General features: G+C 36.8%; 1 long non-coding RNA gene across 1 annotated transcript in view; it reads left to right on the forward strand.

Annotated features, from left to right (window-relative positions):
* Positions 1–10,592: 10,592 nt before the first annotated feature.
* LOC114691702 overlaps positions 10,593–26,868 on the forward strand; it is a 318,223-nt gene continuing 301,947 nt past the window's right edge. The window contains exon 1 of the long non-coding RNA XR_003734261.2: positions 10,593–10,896. This is a non-coding gene — a long non-coding RNA (uncharacterized LOC114691702). The remainder of the gene's footprint in view (positions 10,897–26,868) is intronic.

Below are 26,868 nucleotides of genomic sequence, written 5' to 3' on the forward strand. Positions count from 1 at the left end.
CAGTTCGTGACAAATGAGATGAGGACATTAGGGAGATGATTGCACACGTGTGGAAGTGCTCCATGATCCAGAAGACCACTGCCCACACTGCAGTCTTGATAATGCAGTCGCTCACTGCTCCTCCATCCAATCTGCAGTGCAAACCAACGCAGTTCTTTTTAATAGATCCTTTTCATCAGCGGCTGTGTTGGAGAAAGGGCAGCATTCCCACCAACTCCCAAACTGGATAGGGGACACTCTGTGGGAGGCATCCCTGTACCTCTTACCACTCCTTCCAGATGTGAAAACATTGACTTGCCCGAGACAAGTGAAATTATGTATGTAATATCATCGTAAGCATAAAATGAACTTGACCCTAATTTCAGAAGTTTTCAAAGGAACTACAGCCTACCTCTTGCAAAGAAGCTAAGCATTCTTTTAAGTTACACATGACAATATATAGGAGACAGGCATGGAGATATTTCACCCCTTGTAGGGTTTTGTCCATTTGCTTTATAGGCATAAATACTCATGATCTAGTGCCATATTACTATCATTAAAAAGGAGAGAACAGAGTTGGTCACGCCCCAAAAGAAGGCCCTGTTCAGCTTTACAGAACACATGGGCATACAAACAGAGTTGATTCAGTATGGTAACCATGTAGGTATTCTGTGAAGTGGGAGTTTAGATTGTCATACTTACAATGTTTCAGCTTGTTCTTCAAAATACTCAATGTCCTTTAAGATTATTAATAAAGTATCTACAATGACCCAGAACATGACCAAAGCACTGTGACATCAAGGCTGTTCTTTTTAAATATAGTGTTTAAGTTTTATGGAACAAAATCCAAAGACTTTTATCAGTGTTTTCTAGGTTAATACTACCTTCCTTGTGAGTCTTCCGTGTGAGACTTGGGTATGAAAGGGACATTTGTCATAGAAGTTTCCCTAATGAGATTTCCAAATTGGGTTTCAAAAAGCTTTGTATAGGAAGGGCTGCCAACAGACTGTATCCATGTTTAAAAAAAAAAAAAAGCCGAAAACCAAACTGCAATAGTAGGGTGATGACTTGAGATGCTTCAGGCCTTGGGGTGTGGTCGCACAACTCCTGTGGCTGCCATATTCCCCATAGGCAAGTGAGCAATCAACACATGCCTCCTGCTGCTGGGCCAGGGAATATAACCCTGAAAGAATCTTACCTCATCATCCCTAAAGGAGATGACTCTCTTTGGCTTTTGGATCTACTTTCCCTTTATTTGATTTTCATGGTTATTTTTGATGAGAAAAGTCCAAATATACTCATATATTTATTACTCCTAAGGAGTAATGTAAAGTCCAGTTGATAGAACATGCTGTTGGTATTAAAAGTGGACACTATCAGCACAGACATTTCCGGCCAGATTTTGTTTTTTTTAAATGTGTGGATTAAAATGCCTCTGGTGTGTCTTTGCTCTGTATTATGACTTTTGGTGTTAACTACAAAGGGATCTGCTGTATACTTTTACTTAATGAAACATTCACACTGTGAAAAGTAGGAACTTCCACTTTAAAAAAAGAAAATAAGATGCTTTTTACTGATGATGTAATAGTGAGTAAAAGTAGAACATAAAAACCAATATGTAAGATGCAATTTTCAGACCAGCCAAAAAGCCATATAATGCTAGCTATCATAAATTTTAAGACATAAAGAAAATACATTTTTCAAATAATTCTCTTTTAATTATTCTGTCATCTTCCAGGAGAAAACAATGGAATTAAGATGAATAATGTTGACAGAGATTCCTTGGCTAATTATATATTACTCAGTCAGATGGTTAAAAGTAAACAAATATTTTGGTATGTGTAACACTGAATGAAGTAATATGAGAATGGTTTACCATGCAATGGGGTATTCGCTCCTAAAGCCTTGTACCCTACATGCAAACATATTTGAAAAGTTGCAGCATACCCTGATTATATACATGTTGTGTTCATCTGTTTTAAGCTATTGCTCAACAATCCTAAAGCCCACAACTTTTCTTGATTTGTGCATCCTAATTAATTTTGCATACTAAGTGAGCAAAAAGCTAACTGCAACTTTATTTGAGCTACCACCATTGAAACAATTGAAAATAGTTATAAGCAATATTGTAAATGAGAATATAACCTCAAAAAATTTAACAAATATGAATGTGAAAAACAAAAATTGGTGGTTTTATTGTGGAATTTTTTTGTGTGGGGGGAATGTAAATATTAATAGAGGAATTTGAGGAATTGAACAGTTGAGACTGAGGATGCAATACTTGCACAAGTGTTTATTTGTGCAGATCTTCTACACCTTCACAGATGAACACTTTGAACTGTTTTTAAGGATTCAAAAGGAGTTCACACTCCTTTTCCTCAAAAGTGCTTCATGAAAACCTAGTGAGCATTTAGCAGAAGTATGTGTTTGTTAGTTTTATTACGAATTTAATGAATTAGTCTAAATATGAAGAAAGTGTTAGATGATAATTCAGTTACTCATTCATTTATATTGTTTCACTAAAGAATCTCAGAACACTTTTTAGGCTTAAACTAATTAAGACCTCATATTTTTTTTAAGTAAAAAAGTGTTTGAATCTGAAAGGTTAGTAGAACACTTTTAAGACAATCGAAGATGATCTGTTCCTGTGACCAGTATTTCTGAATGTTTGTTTAGAGAATGGGTTAAACATAGATGATTCCTACATAACTTTTCAAGGGGCTGGCCTAAATTATTTGGCACTAATAAATTGTAGATGCTAAGTTAAATTACAAAGATAAAAGGTCTTTGAAGTTTGAGACAAGGAGAGATCAATGAAATACACTCTTTGAAATAATTTGACATTTGAATAATACAATAGAAAATAAAAATAAGTGTGACATATATTGGAAAAAGGTAAATCACATGAATTTTACTGGTAAAGGAAGATTTTTAAATGTGCTAATAATATGCGAGAAGGAAATAGGAATTTTTACAAATGCATTTACATTATTTCTTTAGCATCTGTGTGTAGGTATGTGAATGTATATGTCTGTCTGTCTCTGTGAGGGTGTGTGCATAAGGGAGTGTGTGTGTGTGCATGCACATGTCACAGTACACTTGTGAGTGTTAAATGTCAACTTCAAGGAGTTAGTGCTCTCCTAACCATGTGTATTCTGAGGATGAAACTTACATCATCAAAAATGCTTGGTAGCAAGTAACCTTACTGCTGAGCTATCTTACCAGCCCCTGATAATGATTTTGTAGAATTGCAGAATCATCTTAATGGGACTTGAAAGACAGACATAGCATAGTGGTTTTCAACCTGTGGATTGCTACCCTTTTGCGGCTCACATATGAGGTATTCTGTAAAGCAGATATTTACATTATGATTCATAACAGTAGCAAAATCAGAGCCACAAAATAATTTTATGGCTGGGCTAAACGTAACATGAGGAGCTGTATTAAAGTGTGCAGCATAAGAAATGTTGAGAATCACTGACCTATCATGATCAATTATGTAATACTGGAATCTGTACTTTACTACCTGAAGTCAAGTTATTGTCAAGACAGTGCTTAAATATTGCCAATGGAGCAGAGCTTGGTGCTTTTCAGGACAGCTCACTTTAAGACAAATTTAACGGATAGAAAATATTTTCACTTTTATTGAAAAGAGATTCTTTTCTCATACAATATATCCTGATTGCAGTTTGCCCTCCCTCTGCTTCTCACAGTACCACCTCACTTCCCCTCCCATCAAGAACCATTCCCTTGCTGTCCCTCATTAGAAAAGAACAGGCTTCTAGGAGAAAAAAAAAAACATAACAAAATAAAATATAATAAGGTGAAACAAAAGCCATCACAATGAAGTTGGACAAGGCAAACCAACAGAAGGAAAAGAGCAAAATCAGAGACTCACTCATTCACAAACGCAGTTGTTCCATTAAAACACTAAACAGAAAGTTATAATGTATATGCAGAGGACCTGGATTAGACCCATGCAGGCCCTGTGATTTCAGCCTCAGTCTCTGTGAGCTCCTATGAGCTTTACTTAGTTGATTTAGAGGGTCTTGTTTTCCTGCTTGCTATCATCCCTTCTGCCTCTTACATTCTTTCTACCTCCCCTTTCATGAGGGTTCCCTGAGCTCTGACGGGAGGAATATTTTTTTAAATGACCCCACTTTGTACTAATTTGACTTAGCTTCATCACTTGGAAGTTTGTTTTAAAATGTCAGGTGATGAGCTGTCTATTCATTCATGGATATATGCATATAAGAAAGTCACCTGACAAGTAGTGACCAAAAGTAGTGCCACCAGATGTGGCAATACATGCCTATGATTACAGGACTTGGGTGGGTAAGGCTGGCACATCCTCAGTTTCAGGACACACTGGGCTATACTGAATTTTCTAAGCAAACTTGCGCAACACAGGGTTTCTAGATAGTCGAGGATACATAGCAACACTCTGCTTCAGAAAATAGGATAATGTAAAATAATACAGAAGGCAAAAGTAGTCTTTAAAAGGTGAGTTAGGACCTGAGGAGTAACAGAAGTCATCAAACTATTGGTCTGGTCTAGTACAATTAAAGTGATAAATGTTGCAGGATTTATAGTATTGAAAATTATTTCTAAAATAGACATTTCACTTACATGGAGATTTCTTTGGGAGCAAATATAAAGTACTGTATATATTCTTTTATCTAGTTTTAAAACTGGTGAGAACATTATAGACAATAGTAATGGTATTAATTGAAGATTAACTTGCATGGTACAGGCTGATGTTTATAAATAAAATTAATTTGCCTTCAGTCTTTGAATTTTTAAAACTTATTAAAAAACATGAATATGACATGCATATTTCAAAAGGAGATTTATTTCAATATGAATGTTTAAAAATTATTTCCTCATTGATGATAGGACAATGTGCAAGGTTTGCATCTGGCATGTGTTTGGAATTTACAGGTGATGGGACTCTTGACTTTGGCCTTGTACTTTAAATGTAAAACAAGAATGCTGTGGAACATTGTGTTTCTCAATGTCATCAATTTCTGAAGTAAGTTACTTCAACATGAAAAAGCCTGCTAAAGATTCCATAAATGTGGCTGCCCTTATGTCACAGCTGGGATTGGCTTATAAAATTTCTTCTTGTGTCCACAGGCTATCTAAAGCTCCCTCCTCATTTCTATGCCATTAAACAACTAATGTTTACTAGTTCTAACGTCCATAACTATGTCTCTTAAGCATTGAAATTGATTCTTTTTCACATATGAATGTCCAACGGAAATTACAGAATGCCAGATGGGTGCCATTTCCCATCATATCTGATGAAACACAGCTATTTTGCTGGTGATTACTAAGAATTGTATTTCCTCATATATAAGTGTTTTGAAAATATTGGTGAGCTGGGGAATGTGTTTATTACAAGTGCTCAAGTTAATGAATATTTTAAATAATATTATGAGAAAAATGTAAACATATGGGATATAGTTAAGGCATTATTCACTAGTTTTTCGTGAGATAATATGTAGCTCCTACCCTTATCAGTCCACATTCATTCACCATCATAAAACATCTTTTAAAAGAATTCACGAAAATATTTAATTAGAATGTAAAAGATTACTTCTACATCTGTGCATGTCGTTTTCCTATTGCACCCTTAAGTAGTGAAAGGATAATCTGACTTAAACAACTTTTCTTGCTTCTTAATTTAGTAGGGTCTTTTCATTCAAAAGCACTGGGGAAATGCCCGTTAACCATCCCTTACCCCAACATTTTGGGAAAAAAAACTCTCAACACACACACACACACACACACACACACACACACACACACACACACACAATATTTGCTTGCATTATTTTGGCTCTAAATATCTTAAGGGGTGTGATGGTACATGCCAGAAATTACAGCATTCAGGAAACTGAGGCTGAAAGAACTGAAGTTCATGGTCACCTAGCTACACTCCATAGTGAGACCTCATAAGAACAACAAAATGACTCTCTAAAAGCAAGGTATAAGAATGAATTACATTCCTTAAAATTCAATACACATTTATTGATATCAGTGGTAAGATTGAATGAGAAATTTGTAAAAACACTCAGGAGAATTCTTAGATATTGATGAGGTTTTTTTCTTTTCTTTCTTTTTTTTTTTGGTTCTATGATGTTAAGCCAATACTATTGAAAAAATGGCTGCTTTCAACAATATAATCAGTAAAAATTAATATTGTCTCCATAGGACTTCCCTTTCATTTATTAAAAGTAATATGTTAAAATTCCAGTACCTTTTGTCTCTTTTACTAAAATACAGAGGAATATAGACTAAGAATTGTGGACTTTCCACATCACTGGAAGTTTGTAGTAAGCTTTTGTTCATTCAGGAGCAAATTGAAGGAGGAGGCCACCATAGCTACTCATTACTAGTTACTCATTAAGCTAGACTAGATTCCTTCAGTCATATGGAAAACACACAAAGAGAGTGAGTCCCTGTAGTAATTCTTCCATTGATCTTGAACGTCATAATTTCCTCTGTTCTAATTCTTGTAGTTTCCATGATAGTGATATATAATATACTGGTTGGTACAGAGTCTCTTAACCTCTCACTACAAGAGCAAGTTTCATGAGAACACAGACTGTAGCTCAATGTAGTGTGTGTGTATGCTCCCTAGAATGGTACACAATCTCTAACAGGAAATTCATGAGAATGCACTGAAGGATCAAATGAGTGAACGCCATCTTTAATCGCTACATCCTTCTGAGTTTGCATTATTTTTCTTCCCTCAAATCAATTTTCCTTGCATCAGCAAACACCAAGTTCATAGCTACTGCATGACCTTTCAGCTGAGAAACTGGAAACTAATGGACTTCTCTTTTATACGATGCTCTAATTGAACATATTTTTTCATTAAGGTCACACAACTCATAGATGTTTGACTAAAGATAGGTGTATCTTTTTTTGTAGCCATGTGTATATACCTAGTTGAATTAATCTGAGCTAGCTAAGAGCATGGTTCATTACATGTGGGAGGCTTTGAGCAGATATACATGGATGTGTCTAGCATGTGACATCATTGGGGCTATATTTGTATCAGTGGTCTTCATTGTATCAATTTAATATGTGTACCTTCTGCATCCTTTCCATTTCCTGACAAAATAAATTTTTGAGCTCTTGTGACACTCAGTTCCCCCACAGATACAGTACACATCTACAACATTGCTCTGATAGATATATCCATGTCTTTGATCTAAACTTTATGAATATAATAGATTGAAATAACTTCCCTTGTGTAAGCTTATTCTTATCACTTTCTTAAGTGAATATGTTAAAATTCTAGTACCTCCTGGCTATTTTACTAACATATACAAAAGTATAGACTAAGTGTTGTGAATTAACATTGATGCAGAGCATGTTTGCTACAAAAGCTACAATTTAATGAATACTTTAAAAATATCACAGAAAGAAAATATTAGCATATGGGACATGGTTGAAACTCAACTCCAACTTCTCCCAGACTGTTTTTCTAAGCTTTTAAACAATAGCAAAGAGCCATGTGAGTCTTTATATAGATACAGTTTTAGCACAGTCTAGACTGACAACATAGGGTTATCTTCATCTCCTCTGCATTCCTATAAGCAGAATCTACTCTTTTCTACCCAATATAACATGACAAATGTGAAAGAGTTTTGCACATCTAGGTAAAGTCCCTCGAGGTTCTTATTTTGAGTTACCTGAGTAAGTTTTTTCTTGCAGATCTGGCTTAATAGGGTAAATGTCCTCAGGAAATATTTGTCTTTTCCCTCAAGGGAAGACATTTTCCTGGTGGCCTTGAAGAAGCAAGCCCTGATGAGTTCTATGGCCCCAAGGAAATGAGTTTTGTGACAATCTATTGGAACTTCAAAACTGATTCTTCCTTAGTTAAACTTCTAGATCAGAGCATAATCCACCTGAAACCCAGCTACAACCTTGGGAGACTTGGAGGACAGGAAATATCCGAGCTAAATCTGGACCACTCTCTGGCTTAGGGAAACTGAGATATAATAAATATATTTTGTTTAATTCAGTAAGTTTTTAGTGGATTGTTATATAGCAATGTAAATCTAATGCAGACCCTTATTGTACTTCTGTAATAAAGACAGACACTTAGAACTCAGTTCTTTAGACCTCACTGTATGTCTCTGACTTGATCATTAATCTTTCTTTAAATTTGACATGGTAAATTAAGGAAATAAAAATAATTTTCTCATAAAGTCCCACCCCTCCCTATATGATGAACTATTTACAGTTAATGTCTGGCAGGGTGGTATTTTTTTTTTTTCAGTATTCAGCCTCTGAAAGGCTAAGCAGGCACGCACATAGACTCAGAGGGAATAGACATGAATTTGAAAGGGAAAAGTGCTTGGGGGAGGGAGGATAAGAGAAGAGTTAGGGAGAGAGAACAGGTAGAACTGATCCAAATACATAATATGCATGCATGAATATCAAAATATTTGAGAAAAAGAAAAGAAAGAGTTTTCTTCATTTTTAAAATATCTATTTACAGAATTATATTCTCTCACTGTACTTTCCCTGGTCTGAATATCATAGAATCAAATTTAAGCCTTCTTTTTAAAGAGCAAAAGGTGTCCACAAGAACTTCCTCCTTAATTGCACAGTCACCTCTTCTGCAAGAAAAAGCAGCTCACAAACCCTTCAAGCTCCTGCCTCTGATACATATAGGCAAAACATCTCTGATTATGACATTCCAAAGTGAACCCCTCATCTTTTTAAGGTTCTCTTTACACAAAGACTAGATAATTTATTCTTTATATAAAAATCATTCTTCGAAAAAAAAATCATTCTTCGAATTTGCAGGAATATTTACAAAAAAAATTGGTCATGCAAAGCCCAAACATTAAAGAACAAAATATTTTCCTGAATTTATCTACATGCTTCTATTAAATGTTTATGTAAGATGTTTTGATAAATATTGAACATATTTGATATATATTGAACAGTTTGTCTACTGTTTCTTTGCTATTTACACATTTCCAAAAGTTTCTGCCTGTAGTCTTATGCTGAATATATGACTCTTTTGGTTGTCTCAGTGTTTTCATGCATCAGTAGTCATAGGGCAGCAAAAAGTCACTTCATTTAGGAGTTCTGAGCAGGCAAGGAGCTGAGAGTACTGATACATGAAGACCTGACTGTGTCTGGATCCTACCACAACATGTGTTTTCTAGAGTCTTTACAAACTCTCCAAAAGTTACGGCTTTACACATACTTATAGAAAATATTATTTTAAAATATTTTAATTAAATATGTTATAAAAGTCATATTCACTCATAATACTTATAGAAATAAAAAAACTCAGTTTGAATACCAAGAAAACACATTTTTTTTGTGTTTATTCTATTATAAAATCTTAACTCCTGACTTAAACTACAGTAATTTAAGAATTTCTATTTCCCCAAAGGGCCCTAGAGAAAGCATAAGCTAACAATGATCCACAATCTCTTGGAAAAATACATTATCTGAATAACTGAATTTCCAGTCACATAGGTTGAAAGTAGATTTTTAGGGGAAAAAATGAAGTCCCAAGTATTGGTCCATGGCAGAATCTATCTGTCAGCACCCTAAAGAAGATGTTCCAATCAATAGGCAATACAGAAATACCGAGTAATCAGATTTTTATATAGACATTACAGGAGAAGAAAATTTAAATATTTGATCCATTTAACAGAGCTTAAAACTTGTTCTTCTTTAATGAAGCAACTTTAAAGGATATTTGGAGATAATTAACGACACTACTGTTGTAATTTGAAAATTGTAACCCCTGGTCACAGGAACTTACTGAAACTGCTTTTTCTTGTTCCCACATTCAGTTAGTTGGTGTGGTACATTTTTACCAGCAAGGCCTGTAAGTGTTCTTAAGCTGCAGCCCATTTTTAAGATGCTACTCTTCTCAGCGCAGACACCAGATTTCTATTTTGCAAAGCTGTCTTTGAGTTAAGTCATCAAAGATGTGGAAATTTCTGATAGCAGCCTGTGATGATTATCTTACTTTGAGATGAATTACCAAGAAGTAGAAAACGAAATTTCACTCTTTTGGAGTTTATGCACATATGAAATAGCAGTATTTTTTCTTTATTGTAAAATATGAAAGTAAGAGATCCCATAGAAATTTATAGGGGGCAGAATGGAGTGCTTTTGTGATGGTCTCTACCTTTCTCATCCATCTTCTCTCTCTCTCTCTCTCTCTCTCTCTCTCTCTCTCTCTCTCTCTCTCTCTCTCTGCCTCTCTTCTCTCTTCCTTCTTTCTTTTTCTAGCTCCCTAGCTCTCTCCCTCTTTCCATCCCTCCTTTTTTAGTCCCTCCCTCCCTCCCTCCCTTCCTTCTTCCCTCCCTCCCTCCCTCCCTCCCTCCCTTCCTTCTTCCCTCCCTCCCTTCCTTCCTTCCTTCCTTCCTTCCTTCCTTCCTTCCTTCCTTCCTTCCTTCCTTCCTTCCTTCCTTCCTTCCTTCCTTCCTTTATTTCTTTCCTTTTTCTCATCTGCAGAGTGTGTAAATAAAACAGTATGCTGCTTATTTAACAAAGAATTTGCTGACATTCTTATTCCACCCACCGTTGTTAAAAATTCGCTGCAGCTGCCTGAAGCTGCCTCCAGATGGCGAGCTAGAGTCCAATCTCATCCAGGAAAGTGGCCAGTTGCCCGCTGCTGAGAAGGAAGCTCGAAGCGTCTGGGCTTCACCGGGCTCAGCTCAGAGATGGGTTTTCAGGAGTCTCTGGTGGAACGCGGCAGCAAGGCATCACTCACTGTACAAGTCTTTCCATTTCTGAGAACGTAAAGAACTTAAGCAGGAGGCACGCGGAGTGTAGATTGCTTTGTAGTATTTCAAAGCAGCGCTGATCGTGGGCAGAGGAGCCGATATGTGCAACAGAAACTACTCAATGGAACTGTGCTGGGTATGAACTGGTCTGATCATCCTTTGTGTATCAAATGTTCTGTGTCCTAAATTGTGCCTTATATGTATATATCCATTTCATTTTCACTAAGATCACGGGTGCTTGTTGGGGTCACAATGTTTCATTATTTTCCCCCAAGAGTAATACAATGATTTAAAAAAATTGTTTATTGAGGGAAAAAAAAGGACACAAGTTATAGTCTAAACAACCACATGATAATGATGCTAAAATACTTTGAGTATTCTTTTAGAAAAAGAAATAAACTTAAATTGTATTGCTGTATAGTTTTTTTTTTAAAACCAAATATGACTTTTAAAACACAATGGAAAGGAATATTTTGCTACTATGGATTAGGCATTGAAATACTTCTATTTGCAGGTGTGGACTTAACCACACCTGTAAAACATCAATATTTTCATAGCTGTGTTCCAGCAAGAGCATTGTGTACCTGTGAAAACACCATGAAAAATATATACATGCATGTACATTCTGTAAGGTCTGATGTCCCTTGAGGAGATGTTTTGTGTCTGTGTACACACTAACATATATGTGCTCCAGATTCCAAGTTGCCACTGCGTAGTTACTGCACATGGCTGGACATTTGTACCTCCACACCGTATTTCTGCCTAGATAACTTGGAAAGCAGGTCAAACACTGATCAGAAATTAAATGTGAATTTAAAGGAGGCTGTAGTTGCTTTGCTACTGTATTTTAAATCGTACGTGTTTCATTCAGGTGTGTCTTTAGTTTTCTGTGCTTTTAAATTCTGAGAAAAGATTGGTTTTGTGTACTGAGTGTAAACTATTTTCTGAAGTGATTATATGGGACAAGGTACATAGACCTATAAATACAGATTCTTTCCATCCAGGGTTATATGTGATATTCCTGATAGTTCTAAGAATGGGCAAGTTCTGACTGGGAGTTTATGTGACAAACTAGAAAACTGAAAGACTCAAAGGTTCGGAAATGCATGGAAACAAGTGAGACCAAGACTTACTTAATGTCATTACTCGAACACTGATGTCAGAATGTATTTACCTTCCTACTGATGCCCTGAGAAGCTTGAGCAGCAACTGAATTTTATACTTTGCTATTTAAAAAGCATCATCACTTGACCTTATAAATGTGAAATGAGAGCTACACAGGCTAGAATGTGAATGAGACAAAGCCCAGGATGCTATGACAAATTAGAAACTTTTGAGACTCAGCACTCAAAGGGTTGCCAATTAAATCACTAATCTGGGCACATTTAAGAATAGGAATACACAGTTAACTCCAAACAAAAATTAAATGCTAATTGAAAGTGGCCAAAAGTATGGTATATAGAATTTGAGTAGAGTGAAATACCTGGGTTGGGGAAATTGGAATGTCTGATGATAAGTCCTATTCTTAAAGAACCCGTGGGAAGCATGATTCAGGTAGGTGTGATGAAGCCCTAGAAAGACATTCCAGTTAAGCACTTAGATTATGCTGGATACATCTTTCATGCCAGTGGTGAATTGGAACTAGGTAGGGGAATACTACGTTGGTTTTAAATGCCATAGACTTTTTGTGGGGGGTTGGCATTAGTTCACCCCAATATAATAAACAACATGAATATTTAGTGTTGTGGATATCACTTTATATCACCAACAATTTAGTAGTCTCACAATGGCTTAATGTGGTACATGACAGTAAGAACTGGAAAGAAGGTTCAATAAATCACATTTTATTTAAGTTTTTCCCATCATATCAAGTCATAATTTCCAACAATTTTCATTGTTTTCAATGTGATGTGCTGATAGATTAGAAATTGTCTGAAACAAAATCTGTCTCTACCAAACTAGTGAAAGAAGAAGGATGCAGTGCATGAATGGTGAAATGGAGTTAGTGTAAGAACTTGAACATTTCCCTTTATTCTTGATGCTCCCCCATGTAATACACCCTCCAACATCCATGTCTTTAGAGTTATTGCTTCATTAAAATAGACTCATGGCTCCAATGGTACCAAACAGGTTTTGTGGAATCATCATAACTAATGTGGAATTTTATTCCACTTTTACTTCATTTTTTTTTTACTAGTTTAGCCTACAGGCTTTTTTTTGTTAATGTTGTGAAGATAATTATAAATGATATGATTGTTCATGGATGACTTATCCCTTCAACTTCATATCTCTCCCAAAGTCATAATGGGATATGACACTTGATAACAAGATCAGTACAGGGAAGCAGGTTGAGAATTACAAGAAGAGTTTGTATGCTAAAATGTTTCCCTACTTAATGAGAATATTTCAATATATTGGATTGGGTATGACTTAGTTTAAGATGAACTCTCTAAACTAATCATCATCATCATCATCCATCATCATATTAATAAAAATAATTCCTGTGATATAAAGTGATCAGTTGGGAGACCTTTGTTGGCTTCCAGGGTATTTGGGGAAGTTGAACAGCATGATTGGGGTTACAGCCCCTCTTCTCAAGAGGCATCCTCTCTTCTTCCCCAGGATATTAATGATGTCTGTGCCTTGAATGGACTAGAACACAAGTATGAGAAAACTAGGGAGTAAGTGTAGGCTTTGTTACTTGAGATGGTGACATCCAATGGGAAGGAGAAAACTACAGGAATTTATGCATGAAGATCACTCAACAGCACTAAGTGAATGCATATTATACTATAAACAGAAATGCCTGGTTACCATTCACAGCGAGGCAACAGCTCTAGAAAAATATACCTGGAGTTGGCCCTGTTGCACGAGAGAACTTTCCTGTATAAAGATGACTTATAGTCTTGATTTACTTTCCTCTTGCTTATCTAGACATACACAAGGGTGGGTGGAGTTCCTAAGGTTAAAACCTGCGTGTCAGTGGAGTTTATATATGCCAGTCAAACCAACTACAGAATTTCAGTTTAACTCTGAGTGAATCTGCACAGAGTCAGGCTTTCACTTCCATCAGTGTCAATATGATAAATTTCCACGACTCAGATTTCCATCTTGCTGGATCTGCTGCTCATGCTTTATCTTCAGCTGCGTGAGATGAAGCAGGAAGACATTCCAGTCCTTTCATTGACTCTCAGCCCTGGTTAAGGCATAGCTTGGAGACTAATTCATGAGGAAAGCCTCATTGTGCTAATATTGCGGGGGTATTCAGCTTGGGTGAAAGGCAATGCAGTATATACTGTGGATTTTCACCCTAGTGCTTGGCTTAAAACAATGCAAACAACCTTTTTTTTCTTTGTATACTGCAATGGCATTGACATGCTTCTTTGAGTTTTTAAAAGTTTCTTTCTGAAGATCATATGAGTTTATAAAATCTAGCATTTGGAAGATGAACAGTGTTCTGTAACACAACTGAGACCTTGCTTTATATTGAAAAAAAATTCACAAATGTAAAAACCAATGAAGAAAGCAAATACAAGAACAGTGAGAGTTTTCCTGTCCCTGGTACCATGCTGTAGTCTTCTTTCACCATGGACGAAAAATGCTGCTTCTCTCGCTGTGTACCCTGGTGTCACTATTTTCTGCATTCAGTGCCACTGAATCCCTTTAACATGATTTTTCTTTAGCCTCTCTGACCGTGCAATAAACTCCACAAAGGCAGAAAGCAAACTCAATGCTTCTTTTGGCTTTGCCTGGCGTATGACACATACTGGCAGCCACAGAAGTTTACTTACTTTATGAAATCAAATAAAGATGAAATCCTTATTTCTCATACAAATCAAAATATATAGGTGTAGTGAAATAGCAGTGGGTTCTAATGGACAAAGTGGAAGTCACTCCAGTGACTGTTTGAGGAAACTTTGCATCTGAAAAGTCTCAGAAGAGGGAGATGTTTCCTTGTTATTAATTAATTGTGTGAAATTAAGCAGCTCTTCAGATACAACATGAAATGGATCTTGACTCCACAAAGCTATTTAGATCTGGCATAGGCATCTTCTACCACATTCTCTGGAATTTTGCATAAGCTCAGGTTAGAAATGTCCCAAGCTAGAACTTCTAATGTTTAGAAAAATGAGAAAAATTTGTAGCAATAAGAATCATCTCCAATTGGGTACACTCTGAGAAAAGAACAGACTGTGATACATAGTTCCAAACTTTAGTCACAGATGCTTAGGTTCAGTGGGTCTCAAGGAAAAAAACTGATTTGAATGTTTAAAAGAAAACTGTCACGAGGAGAGGGTTAATGGTGGTGGGAGGGAGATTAGGAGTGATGGAGGATTACAGTAATCAGAATAAACCTTGTCTATGTAAGAGCACATTCAGTTAAAAAGAAAGAATTAACTACAAGGATACTTTGAAGACTTTGAATACTTTTGAGCTGTTCCTGGAAAAAATTTCCAATAATTTCTTATAATAGGCATGTTTATAAGCATGCCACAAGATGTATAAAGATGAGTTAGGAATGGCCAATTACTCTTGTTAGCAAGAGCTAGAGATAGAGAAAAGGTCTTCAGCTGTATTGCTAGCAGGATGTAGATGCTTCTCTGCTATCTGAGGACCAAAGACTAACAGGAGAGATTTTTGGTTTTTAAGACATATTTTCTCAGGTCTCAGACTCATTAACAATGGACGTGGGAGGGAGAGCATATAAATCCACAGCTGCAGCTGTGGGCACTCAGATCCTTTGTCACCTGGCATGAAGTTAGTGTTGACAGCTCCTGAGATCCAGCACAGAGCATCAGGGAGCAAATGCCAACTGATTGTTGTCCTGCCCAGCTTGCTGGCTAGTTCCTACTAGTTCCTCAGATCTCTGCTGAAGTGTTGCTTCCCTGAGGTTCCTCTGCCCTAGCTCTCTAGAATGCATTTAGCACCTTTCTTTCCATTCTCCTTGACTCTAATTCTCTCCCTGGCTCTCACACTTAACCACCTGAAGTTCTGCCTGCTCTCTCCTTCCCAGATTAGAGACAGAGCTGAATATTGTCCAACACTGCTCAGTGTCTGTGTCTTGACCAAAGTATTGATAAAATGGTCTTTTGTGTCTGTTTACATGTTCTGATGTCAGTAAAGGCAGCATTTGACTTAATGTCATATAACTATTATCTGGGTAATACACTGAGGATTTACTCATTAGATTTTAATTAATTACTGAGCTAGTCTTTAAAACAATAAAAAAAACTAGTCAGCTATGCAATATCAGCATTCTACTCTATATTAAAAATAAAAGCACCCATAGGTCCAGTTGATTCCCAAGGTCACAGAGAGAATAATAATGACAATAAAAGATAGAGTTCCATACATGTGATAGAGTAAACAAGGGCTAGGGGTAGTAATGGGCTGCTTTGCTTTTATCTGGGCAAAGCTTGTTCTCATGTAAATGGAAAATTAACCCCCACACAGTGAAAAACAGTTTGTTCCCTGATTTCCGAGCCTTCTGTTGCAGTTGTTTTATTTGAAGAATTTCCGTGCAAACCATATATGGTCAGGCTAAATTGTCTCATATACACAGCTTGAGAGGATTTTTCTCTGTCTTTGAACAACTCAAGCACTGGGCATGTTAGAAACAAAAGAAACCCTTTGTGAGAAGTATGTTCTTATTGGGTCTCAGGCCGAGAAAGAAGAGGAAGATAGTGTGCTTCATTTTGGTAGTTTACAGCAGTTTTTTTATTTTTTTAATTTCATTTACTTTGTGTAATGTTTATTTTTTTCTCAAAACTGAATTTTAAGAAAATATGCCAAACACCTAGGATCTGCCAGGAAGGGATGTCATCGCTCATAAACCCTCAACTTCTGGTAGCACTGTGACATTTCCTCTCCACAAATTTAGACACAATTATATGCAAATACATATGTATATGTTCACAAGTACACAGTATGGATTACAAGTAAATCTTATAGCATGCTGTGTTTCTGTTATCATAATCTTCAAAATGTATTATTTCCTTTACCCAAAAAGTACTGTACTAAACTGTTGTATCATTTCGCTTAAGAATTTTGTTTTTGTCTAATATGCTTCTAATTTGAAATTCCATTGTTTCTGATTTTAGCATATTTGAAAAGGCTTGCTGTGGTGATTTATGTAATAGATGTGCCTCTTAAATAATCATCTTAAGTTACTAATTTACATCCATTAATAAGATTGTTGAAGTTGGAGATGCATTTCTAGCCAAAAATAAACAGACCACAGAAAGAATTTTAAAATAGGAAATAGTACAGTAGAGGTAAAATTGAAGACAGGAATGGACCAATACTTCTTGAATGATCATGGTATGTTATAACTTACAAAATTCAGCCCTATAATCACCACTTCCATGATTAACTGCTGCTCAAAGTAGTTCAATGACAAAATCGAGTCATTTTAGTGACACTGACAGAATTCAGAGCTAAGTCTAACTCCTGGGTGCTTTATCTTTTGTATCCTGCTGTAGAGTCTGCACAGCATGGTGGCAATGCTCAGCGCTTGGCCTGGTATTGCTTTAACCCTCAGTTTCCTTGTCTGTAAAGTCAAGAGTGGTATTTACTGCATAGGCCCTCTGTGATGATTAATTTCAATAATACTTAGAGAGATCCACAAAATCTCTACTACTATTCAATGCCAGCATTGAGGTTAAAACTAAAGCATAAATTTCTTAAGAGAGCCTGTCAACTCCTAGACATGCAGCAAGCTCAGAGAATGATGGTTATAATCTGCTTTCCCAGAGATGAATCCAGAAAACTTGGATTCGGTATCTGAGGTGGATCACTGTTTTTGTTTATAACAAGTACCATTCATGATTCTGCCTATATGTTGCAATGATAATCACAAAGACAGATGACTAGGAAATGAGGCTGAAAGGAGAATGAAAATTTTTAAGAGACATGGCAATCTGTCACTCACCATATATTTGCTGAACGTAGATAGACTAAGACAGATGTGATAGCACACTTCTGCAATTCTAATACCTGGAAGGTGAGGCAGGAGGATTGTTTTGAGTTTGAGGCAGCCTGGGCTACAGAGTGAGGGCCAGGTTAGCCTGGGTGAGTAGCAGAGTGAGACCTAATCTCAAATCAGCAAATATAGAGCTATCCTGGAAGATTGCAGCTGGTTAATGTCAAAATAAAGCAAAATCACTCAAGACTTGAAGTCTTCATTTTCTCAGTTTATTTAAAACATAAACTTGCAATAAACAAAAAAATATAATAAGATAACTAAGCATAAGTGGCAAACAGTGAAGGTTCTTGAAGGTAAGAAGTGTTTGGAAGTAGCAAGTTTATGAAAATAAATACATGGACTGTTCTGTGCTTGTGTATCATAACCAATGTACATTTTCTCATGATCTAAACTAACATAACTAGTGTCAGTTTGTGATTAGAAACTAGGACATTTTGTGTGCTGGACAAACACCTCACTGCTGAGATAACCCTTAACATTTTTAAAGCAAGATGTCACAGGATTAGTTCCTTCCTTTTTTGCATTTCCTAATAATCCTCTAGGATTTCACACTGGACAGCAATTGATGGACCTGTGCTGGTCTGTCGTATTAGTGGATCTCTCAGGATAAGAAAGTGAGGGCAGACTGTGCCATCTAAAGATGAAGCTCTATAGATTTTTTTTTTAAAAAAATTGCTTTTTTTTCAGTCCATATCATCATTTTTTAGTCCTTGCTAGAAACATCTTATTATACCTTCATAATGTTCTCTTTGGAAAACAAAATATGACTGCTCTTTTTAAAGTAAAATGATACCACACCTTTGAGGTTAACCATTTTGTTTAGTGTTTTGGAATGTACATGTTGGGTCTTGCTCTAAATAATATACAGAAGACACCTGCACTGTGGTGCATTCCTGTGATAGCTGTAGATGTGGAGGATCCCTCTAAATTGAGTGCACACAAATTACAAGCTAGTCAGAACTATATATCAAGATGTTTCTTAACTGCTTTCCATAAGGAAAAATGTATTGATGAAAATACTTGTAATCCTGAAGATTAATCCTCAAAAATGTGTATTTTAAAGACATAAACTTTCTGACATTAATATATTTATTATTAGTAGTAAAGATATTAAATTAGGTGGCACAACTTTCATGAATGTATTTCAAGTGGCCTATTAATAATTGTAGATTTATTATTAAGCAGTACAGTTCTGGCAGCTTAATGTATTTCCTAATAAGAAAGTGATAGCCAGGCGGTGGTGGCACATGACTTTAATCCCAGCACTCGGGAGGCAGAGGCAGGCAGATCTTTGTGAGTTGGAGATCCAGCAAAGGCGCAAAGCTACACCGAGAAAACTTGTCTCGAAAAACAACAACAACAACAAAAAGTAATATTTCTAGTTTATTGTAAAAAGCATGATCTGGTTAATATAACCTTTAAATTCTTTTAGGAGCAATGAAATTGATCCTAACATACAATATTGAAATATAGAGAGTTGAAGAATAGCTTGGATGTGTTTAGAATGAAATTTAAACAGTCTCTACAATTTCAAAGCATTTCTTTATTTTATTGTATTATAGTTCATTTGTTGCTGTGCACGTATGCACGGCGTGTGTGTGTGTGTGTGTGTGTGTGTGTGTGTGTGTGTGTGTGTGTATGTGTGTACATGTGTGATGTGGGGTATGTAAATGTAAGCACATATGGATTATGCTTGGCATTCAGTTCTCTCCTTCTACTGTGAGATTAAAGTCAGATTGTCCTAGTTGGTGGCAAATGTTTCTACATGTGGGACCATTTCCCCAACTCTTAAAACATTTTCAAAGGGTCTGTGTCCAACTTCTCTGTTAATCCACCTTCAGCTCTACCTTTGCTGTGAAACTCTTGGTTAAAACATATCCTAAAATGCCCCCATATCTGTGGAGATGAAGAGAAGTTGGCCACATAGATATTAGAAGGTTTAATTGAAACTAGAATATTACAGACAACCTATCCATATGCCAATGCCGAGAATTCTGCCTCTGGGCAGGTCCTTTCCTGCTTCACCCTAGAGAACTTCAAGAAGGGCTTCTTAACCTGCTGTATCTTAACTTGTAACTTTTAAATAAGTTTTCCTTGGCTTTGTGATTTACCCAAATTGACTATTTTTTAAGTTAATTTTTTTCTTGACTTTCTTCATATGTCTGTTCGCCTTCTACATTTAACCAGACACCTTCAGGAACAAACAAACAAATAAGAAGCAAGTTCACATATGGTTTTTTTTGTTGTTGTTGTTTGGTTTTTGTTTTGTTTTTAAAGACAGGGTTTTTCTGTGTAGCTATGGAGCCTGTCCTGGAACTTGCTCAGTAGACAGGCTGGGAACTCAAAGAGATCCACCTGCCTCTGCCTCCCGAGTGCTGCAATTAAAGGTGTGTGCCACCACCACCTGGCCACAGTATGATTTTGTATGAACTCATTGCCTTTCAGAGATAGTGCTACAGGGTTTAGTACCAAGCAGTGGGGATGGTAAGTAACAAGAAGAGTCACCTTTAACCTTGAAGGATTTCTAACCCCAAGTAACATAAGCAATATCATCTACTTGCTGTGTGTTAAATCACAGAAACAATCCTAGGGTAAGTAATATTATACATATACTGTTATTTCAAAAGGAATATTTTCTAGAACTCGGAAGATGATTCGGTCAGTGGAATGTTTGCCATGCAACTATGAGGACCCGGTGTCGCAACCCCAGGAGATGCATAAAAAGCTTATTGGGGTACCCTGTGCCTGTGAGCTTAACATTGGAGTGGTGGAGACAGTAGATTCCTAGGGTCTGCTGGACAGGCAGTCCAGCCAATCATCTAGTTCCAGGTCTTAGTTCCAGGTCCACTGAGAGATTCTACCTGGAGAAATGAAGCATCAGTGCTGGGGTGGGCGAGAGACCAAATGAGTTAGGAAAGTGGAAAAGAGACTACATGGGAGAATCAGGGATGACAGGCAAGAGGGAGAGATGTGAAAGAAGGAGAATCTATTAAAACACACTTTCTTCAAAATTGGCATAATGCGATCTAATATTTTCTGTGATGATTAATATAACGTGGTAAGCAGCAGAGCTGGGGAAATGGATCAGTGGATAAAATGCTTGTCCCTGAAGTGTGAGGACCAGAGTTTGGATCCCCAGCATCAAACGTAAAGACACCATAATTCTAGTCTTCTGTTGGGGCGGCAAAGAGGTAAATAGAGGATTCCCCATAGCCAGTTTGTTAGATACAGTACAAAGTGATGAGGCATGCTTCACCCAGAGACCCTGCCCAAGTAAATACATTGCAGGAGACAGTGAGGAAGGCATCTGTCATCATCCTTTGGCTTCTCTCTCTCTCTCTCCCTCCCACCCTCCCTTCCTCTCTCATTCCCTCCCTCCCTCCCTTCCTTCCTCCCTCTCTCTCCGTCTCTGTCTCTGTCTCTGTCTCTGTCTCTCTCTCTCTCTCTCACACACACACACACTCTCACACACACACCTAAGTGCATTCACATATGCAAACACGTTTGCACACTTGCATGCATGTCACGGGAGCAGACATAAAGTTAGATAAATGAATAAATAAGGTCGAAAACAATCAAGGATGATGGCTGACATGGACATTTGATCTTCACACACGTGTACATAGGGGCGCATACAAAGCATGCCCTGGTATTTAGGGCGATTGTGTCAACTGACTCTTAAGTGATGACTTTTTCTGCATAAAAACAAGCTCTTCAACCCTGTAGTTGAGATATTTTGCTCTGTTTCTTTCTGTTCTTGGAACTGATATCTCCTCTGCTGATTTTCCTGTACATTTTTTTTTGTGGCTCCCTATAGCAAAAATTCCATGTTTCCTTCTGCTTTTTATCTATCATCTTCTATTCTGGCACTATTATAGAGTTTTTTTTTTTTTAAAGTTTTAAGTTTTATAGAATATAATTGGTTGCCACAATCTACAGAGAATTTTTTGAACAATGTCAAAGAGAACTAATTACATGGTGCTTTCAAATAAAGGATGATAGATTGGCTATAAAATAGTTAATAGTGAATTCATATAGTAAATTAGATTAAATTAGACTCCATATAGATCTTTACAAATTTTTACAGCTGCACCAATTTATTAAAATTGACAGCAATTCATTGTGATACATTGATTTGAAAAGTTTTTTGCTGTTGTTTTTTTGTTTGTTTGTTTTTTGTTTATTTTAAGATGGAGTGTCTCTATATATCCCTGGCTGTCTTGGAACTTACCAGGTTAGCCTGGAACTCAGAAATTCACATGCTCTGCTTCTCAAGTTCTGGGGTTAAAGGTGTGCACCACCACTGCCAGGTCTGTCTGACTTTCAGGTCTTAATCATTGAAATCTATTTTATATTCATTATTACATTTTAAAAGTTATTTGCTCATTTCTCATGGTGGTGAATGTGCTTGAGTATATGTATTTATGTATGTATGTATGTATGTATGTATGTATGTATGTATGTATGTGTAGTAAATTTCTTCAGGAGCCCATGGAGGTTAGAAGACGTTGATGGATCCCATGGAACTAAACTTAGAGGTCATGGTAGACCACCATGAAAGTGCCAGGGAGAGAACGGGAGTCGTCCTCTGCAGGAACAGCTAACGCTCTTAAACCATGGTATCACCTCTTCAACCACTTACTGTTAAATTTCTAAATACATATTTTCAGATACACACCACACACCACACACACACACACACACACACACACACACACACACACACACAAACACGTATGGTTCATTGTTGCATCCTAAATGTATCTGAAAATTTAAAGTGGAGCTTGGCCTAGCTTATGTTTGTATATAAATCAAAATTGGGCAAATCATAATGGACAAGGAGATGGTGCATTGAGCTCTCATGTGAGTCGTGAAAAGGCTGCAAGTCTGACAGGATGGTGCACAACATTGGAAGAACGAAATATCTAGGTTTATATGAGGAGATTAGATGTGAGAGCTGATGCTATAAAACGAGTCTGCTAGTTTTTTAAATTCATTGTGTGCTGATAAGCATTCTGTGGAGCTTGAGAAATTGCTCTGTTTAATTTAGCCTAAAACACTACTTAAACAGATCAATTACTGATCTGGTTTTTATTATGAAGAGATTGCGAGGAGGAAATTTCCTGTATAGCACAGAGGGAATGAAATGCTCCAGAACTGTATTTTGTGCAATGGTTTCTTAATGTCTGATAAGGTATTAATTTATATCAGATCTGATTTATTATAAAGATAAATACACAACGCATGAAGTTGACAGAAATGAAAGAGTTTTAGACAGTAAGACTTCAGGATGTTTTTAAAGCTACAGTAATGACACAGATCGAGGAACTGATACCCAGGCTGCACTTCAGAAGTTTATTTACCACAGCGAATAGCAGTTACATGCGCATGACAACTAATTTTAAGGTATTAAAATCCAAAATAAAAGAAAACTAAACATAGTGCTGATGGCAGGAATAAAGCTCTTTTCATGTTTAACTCCTTTGTTCTCTCAATTGTAATTTTATTTTACTTACCCTGTTATGAATGGCTTTATCTGTCTTCTCTGGTTTCTTACTCTATCCTACACACGCACCAGGTTGAAACAAAGACATCCAGGAGTACAGAACTTCAGTAAGCCGAGAACTCAGTGTGAACTGAAGTAGCAACTTAATTTATATACCAATATCCAGGATCTTGCACCTGCAAGGAGACTTTTGCTATCCTGGTAAGGTCTTCATTATTTACAGAACGCTCTGCTTTGTGGATATTTGGCTGGGGCCCCATCTGCACTTCCCTGCAACACCTGGATCTACTCTTGGCCAGCATACTCTCTGTAGGAAGAATTCAGCTTAGATGAGAGCCTGTGTGCATGTGTGCATGACAGGATAAATCGCTTCAAATTCCGTAGGCAAATAGAAAAGGCTTGGCTCCATTGGCTCAACCCCAGGCCTACTTTTCTACCTTATTAAAAACAACTTTGAGATGTGTGTACTTTTCATATGTTTCTTTGCTGTACACACCTAAGCACATCCCATGGTGTCTTCTTAAAATTCATATTTCATATGTAAACATCTTCATGCCCAGTCATTGCAGTTCAGCACCCAAGAGATGCACACAAAGATGTGGCACGAAACTGCTGAGTGAACTGGCGGTGGAAATGCTTAGATCCCTGTAAGTCAACAGAAAATTTCAAACATGTTTTTGTCTGTATTTCGGTTTTTAGACTTTCATTTCTTTGTTCAGACAAGTTCAATCTGTTTTCGTAGTTGACCTTGAACTTGTGATCATGCTGCCACCATCACAAATGCTGGAATTCTGAGATTCCAGGCATGGACCCCATGGCCCCGCACCCAGTGGACAAAGGAGCTTCTCTGTGGTGCCTACAGGGTCAGAAAAGCAGGTGCTTTTGTGATTTAGGAAAATATTACAGGGAACAATGAAGTGGATGAAATAGGAAAAAATCTTGCTGTGAGATTGTGTGCAAGTACTGTCAGTGAAGGTAATGACAGAAAGGCGGAAAGGCATTCAGAAAGACAACTTAGAAGTTGGTCAAATAAGCAAAAACAAAAACAAACAAAAAAGAAGTAGATCCAGAAGATTTGAAATTAGAAGAAAGCTGAAGGTGCTCTTTTTTCCTTAGCTCATATTGAGCAATTAATGATATGGTGGTTTTTAAAAATAGTACCTTAGCTTTTAAGTAGGATGCTTGGGAGGTTTTTTTTTTTTTTTTTTTTTTTAAATTTAATCCTAATTATTTATATTTTGAGACAAAGGCTGGCTTGCGATTCACGATGTAGGTGAGGATGATCTGGAATTTCTGATTTCTCTACCTTCACCTCCAGAGTGTTGGAATTACAGGCATGAACCACCACACTGTTTTGTGTAATACTGGGAATGAAAGCCAGAACTTTGTGTGTTCTAGGCAGGCATTCTACCTATGAGCTTTCTCTATTGAGCTCAGCCTCCAGCCCAGATGCTTGTGAATCAGTGGGGTGTGGGGTAGAGAAGAGGCAGCTGTAAGTTTCAGGTGTGTTGGACTGAGTTTACTAACTGTTGCAGACAGATGGAACAGGGTTGATTCCTTAAAGGCCTTGGGTTGTTGCTCAGCCCTGGCCCTCCTCACGCTGGTCTGTTGTAGGGTTCCTTGTTCATAGTGAGGTGCTTTTTGTTGTTTGTTTGTTTTGTTTTGCACCATTCCTTTCCTCTACCCACTAGGGGTCAGTAGCACCTTGCCCACTTGTACCAAAAAGTCAATATTTCTAGACTTCTCCAGGTGTTCCCTGAGACAGGGACAAAATTGTCTCTGGTTGACAACCACCAATAGATGACAAAGAGGATGATACAATTAACTGTCTAGAAAGGAGGAGACAGATGAATCTTTAATTTGAAGTGCCGAGATAGAAGTCATGCAAAAGCGAAGATACAAGATTGTTCAAAGAAAAAAACGTACCTTGTCATGTGGCCATGTGGCTGCTAGTTTGTTTCTTTGTTTTGGCAGCTCCAGAGAGTGAAAATACTTAACCTTTGAAAATAGTTCTTTTATTTAAAATATATATATATATATTATAAATATATATGTATGCATGTATATCATAACAATTCATGAAAAAGAAGCTATGAGTTTCAAAATGAGCAAGGGGTATATATAGGAGGGTTCCCTCTTCCCTTTCCTCCCTACAGGCACTCCTGTAAACTCCTCCTTGCTCATTGTCAAATTCATGACCTCTTTTCCATTAATTGTTGTTACATACATATATGTGTTTTATATATATATATCACATATATATTTGTGTGCTAGTGTGTGTGTATACATATATCTTCCTATTAAATACATAGTCATTTATGGTGAGATTGTATCTCCTAATAATGTCAGAAGCTGCATACATAAATTCTCAATGACATGACTATCTAATAATGAGCTGAACAAGGACACCAATAAGAGACATACTAACACTGACGATGATCCAGGGGAGGAGGGTGGAGCCCAGGAAGCCTCACCCCACACAAAGAACTACAGTAAACTTAGGAGAGCTGAGAGCGGGATTAATAGTATTCCCCAGGCAAGGGCACACAAATTGGTTACTCAATACCAAATGGTTAATTCTGGTCATTTGAAACACACTCAGGCAGTCTATCATATTTTGATATACCTTTAAATGTTAATATATATTATTATTGTGATATGCTGCTACAAACTAGGGCAAATCCATTGTGTTGGTCCCTAATTTTTATTTCTGTATCTAGTACCCATTGAACCTAAGTTTGCTTTCATACACCAGTGTATGACGACAACTCAAATTTCTTTATAAATCTGTCCACAGCTGACAAAAGTTTCCGTTTTCTTATGTCCTGGCTAAATAGTTTTAATGTCCTCAACTTTCCCCTGAAAGTTACATCTTGAGAATCTGACATCTTGGGCATTTTCAGTTTAATTGCAGCCATTTGAAATAGCTTTCTTAAGTTATAGAGCAGAGAGCTGAACAAACTCCATGGTTGACCACTTCAATTTAGAGCAAAATGAACTGTCACCTTCCAAGGTTCATCATAGCATACATACTAAAATACTTCAATATATTACATTAGTGCTTTTTGTCAGCCAGATTACATATTCCTCCTGCTTATTAGTTGTTACCTTGTGTGAACCTTCTGTCAAATCATATTTCATATTATATATTAAGAATTTTGAAGTCAAGAATGGAAATACATATTCATTCCTTTTAAACTGCATCCTTATTTAGCTTACCATGGGCACCTGATGGATCCTCATGGATTATGATTTCATTGCTCAACTTGATCACTGTTGCTACCACTTCCTTGCCATCTACACAGCTGATCAGCACAAGAGCCACAGAAAACCATCCAACACTTTACTACTAATGCGATGAGTAACTTTGCTACAGAGATAATGGGTTTGCATTGTGCTAGGGATGTTTTCCTTCAATGTTTTCCTATGTCTTGTATTTGATTTTATGGAAAACAATATGGAAAAACACTATTAAATAGTTTTCTTATTTTACTACAGTGCTTTATAAATGAGAAAAAATAGATATACAGTATATGTAGATAAAAATGTCTAACTATAATTACATCAAAAAACAAACTCTTAATGATAGTTTCCTCTGTAGTAATTATGGTTGCATT

Source organism: Peromyscus leucopus, chromosome 6 (genome assembly GCF_004664715.2).
Source record: "Peromyscus leucopus breed LL Stock chromosome 6, UCI_PerLeu_2.1, whole genome shotgun sequence".
NCBI lineage: Eukaryota > Metazoa > Chordata > Mammalia > Rodentia > Cricetidae > Peromyscus > Peromyscus leucopus.